The following is a 3,234-nucleotide window of genomic DNA, read 5'->3' as shown; positions in this document are numbered from 1 at the left end:
GAGGTAACATTCTATATATTTCAAAAGCTCACAAAAGCCATGAAGGAAAAACTCACAATGCTCTAGAACCTAAGAGGAAGAAACACAAAGGAAACTACATCTTGGTATATCAATACTAAACTGCTAAAAGCAAAGACAAAGACAAAAATCTTAAAAGCAGCCAGAGAAAAAGATACATCACTGTCAGAGCAGCAACAATACAAACAGAAGACCAACAGCTGACTTCTCAGTAGAGACCGTGGACGCCCGCAAAACAAACAAAAAACAACAAAAAAAGAATGACATTTTTAAAGTGCTGAAAGAAAATAAATGCCAACCTACAATTCTATACCTAATGAAAATATCCTTTAAAAATGAAGATAAATTCAAGACATTTTCAGGCAAATAAAAGCATAATTTACTGTCAGCAGACTCCCATTAAAGGAAATATGAATAATAATTCTTACAAAAGGAAAATAATACCAGGTAAAAACATAGAAACTCAGGAATGGAAAGGGTAAATGTGTGACGTACTAATTTTGACTGTATCAAGCAACAATAAAAATGTCTTGTAGAGATGGAAATGTATGTAGAATTAAAATGAATGCTAACGATAACAAAAATAGGAAAGAAAAGCAGAAGCATCAAACTATGGGGCCTAGGAGGCATTGTTTGGGAAATGCTCAGTGTAAATTACATTAGATGCAAATAAGTCAATGAATGGTATCATAATCTCCAAAGTAACAACGAAAAGAATAGTAAAATATAGATTACAAACAAGCTAGTAAAAGGATAAATGAAATAACTAAGAGTAATTAAAAGAAAATAAGCAAGAAAAAAAGAAAAAAGGAAGCATAAACAGGCAAACATAAAAAAAGCAAATATTAAGATAGCTCTGCAAGATGGCAGCAAAGAGGAGGTGCCTGCTGCAGAGAGCAGCTCCAAGCTGCAAGGATGACCGTCACTCTGCCACCTCTCTGGGGTTGGCTCAGCTCCCAACCACAGCTGCTCTGCTGATGGCAAGGGCACCGAGAGCCACCCACCAGAGGACAACTGGCTCAGATTAAGGAGTGAGAGCAACTGCTTGTATGGGGTCTTCAGCAGCTTTGATTGCAACCAGGTGACTAACTTCGTGGCTCAGAGGCTGTCTACAGAGCTCCTGCTGGGCCAGCTCAACACAGAGCACACTGAGGCTGACGTGCACCATGTGCTGCTGCAGGCCTCCAGTGTGGTGGAGAGGAGCTTCCTGGAGTTCATCGATGACACGTTGGCTGAAAAGGCAAGCCTCCAGTCCCAGCTGCCAGAGGGTGTCCCTTAGCACCAGCTGCCTTCTCAGTATCAGAAGATCCTTGAGAGACTCAAGGCATTGGAGAGGGAGATTTCAGGAGGAGCCATGGCCGTCGTGGAGTTCCTTGTCAACAACAATCTCTGCCTTGCCATTGTCCCTATGAGCTGTACATTTTTATACAAATCTACAGTGGATGAGTTGCAGGTGACACAGCTGAACGTGGACCACAACCCGGAGAATGAGAATGAGCTCTTTTGCCTGTCACAGCTGGGCTTGGATGCAGAAAGATCAAGCAAGTGGGGTCATCTGTGGGCAGGAGAGCACCAGGTGCATCCAGGATTACAAGGTCAAGTAGGGCTACATTGATACTGCACTACTCAGTGCTACCAAGTCCAAACCGATCATCGCGGAGCCGGAAATCAATGGTGCACAGCCACTGGACTGGGTGATCGGCTTCCTGGTGTTGATGTCCAAGGGGCTGTATAAAGCCCTGGAGGCAACCCACGGGCCTAGGCAGGCCAACCAGAAAATTGACATCCACGTGATGATTGACACTCAGTTTGCCAAGCAGACCTCCCTGGGCGGTAGCCCAGGCAATGGTGGACCAGATGAAGTGCATCCACGAGGACACCTTTGCCAGTGGTGGGAGCGTGTGTGAGAAATTTTGGTGACCTACTGGACAAAATGAGCCAGCCCATACCAATCCCAACCCCAGCAGCAGGGGGACACCTGTAACCCATGTCCATGCCTTGCTCAAGCAACTGGAGCACCAGAAAGACCAGCGTGACCCTCTTCCTCCCTATCCCCTCCCTGGCAGCCTCAGCCAGGACCATGGCCATTTCTCAGAACAAAGGTCCTAAGTGTGGCAGCTGTGCTGGCCTGCAAGCCACCCTGAGGGTTCCTTCAGTTGTGTGCAGCAAAATGGGAAAAGGTCTCCTGTGAACTGTCACAGGCCCCACAGATGCTGCTCTCTCAAGGCCATCCTCCCACCTGCCACCACCTCCCTAGAATACCCTGTGTCGCTGCTGGTGCCCCCCACACCTCTGGACTGCAGTCCCCCCTGCTGTAGCCTGTCAGCCCCATGCTCCTAAATCCAGAGTGGAGCCCAGGTTGGTGATGGAACCTGTCCCTGGGCCCTATCCCTACACCTGCCCTGGTAGTTATCAGTGGGAAACATTCAGGAAGACCAGGGAGGCTTCAGGAGCCAGGGATGGCCACAGTGGAGGCAGGTCAGGTGGAAAGGAACCCAGAGAACTGGGCTAAGAGAAGCACTGGCCTGGATCTGCCAAAGGAGAGGGGACTGGGCTGCTGGGCTTCCCCAGAGGTGGGGGTGCAGGAGCAGTGAGGATGTGCCTGACTGAGAGGCGACAGGGTCTGCTCCTGTCTGGCCCTGCCAGGAGGTGGGGAGCCCCAGAGTCAGGGTAATCTGGTTTCTGCCTTGCTTGATCCTTACTGGTGCTGGGGATGTCCACAGATTGGGGAGCAACTGAGATTAACCATCTTTACCACCAGTGATGAGCCTCTCCTGGCTATAAGATAATGAACAGATTATGAGTCAGGCTATGGGGGCTCATTCAAAAGAGAGAAGAGGGGAAAATGGTCCCATAGGAAGAGGTTCTTTGGGACCTGTAGCTCTGGGAGGCCGAGGGCTTTAGGGATGTGAACTGTTTTCACAAACCCATAGGAGAAGCATCAGACTGGCCCCGTTTCTGAGGTAGACTATTTTCCACGTGTTCTCTGCCTTCAGTGGGGAGGGGCTGCCACCAGGGCTGTCGGCTGGGATTACCATTCCTGTTTTCCGAGGAGGAGGCAGACCCAGAGAGACTTGCACTTTGCCCAAATCACATGATCAGTGGTAGAGCCAGAGCTCAAACCGTGGCCTTGTGTCAGTGTCCGAGGTCCCCTCCCCAATGCCCAGCTTCCCTGCCCCACAATGCTCCAGACACAGCTTACCAGGGACTGGCCGC

At 49.3% G+C, this 3,234-nt stretch overlaps 1 pseudogene; it reads left to right on the top strand.

The window, feature by feature from the left end:
• The first annotated feature begins 881 nt into the window (after nucleotides 1–881).
• Nucleotides 882–2,209, top strand: LOC134361596 (TGF-beta-activated kinase 1 and MAP3K7-binding protein 1-like; annotated as a pseudogene).
• The last annotated feature ends 1,025 nt before the right edge of the window (nucleotides 2,210–3,234 follow it).

This window comes from Cynocephalus volans, chromosome 13, assembly GCF_027409185.1.
Source record: "Cynocephalus volans isolate mCynVol1 chromosome 13, mCynVol1.pri, whole genome shotgun sequence".
In the NCBI taxonomy this organism is placed as follows: domain Eukaryota; kingdom Metazoa; phylum Chordata; class Mammalia; order Dermoptera; family Cynocephalidae; genus Cynocephalus; species Cynocephalus volans.
This window is presented reverse-complemented; position numbering and strand designations above follow the sequence as displayed.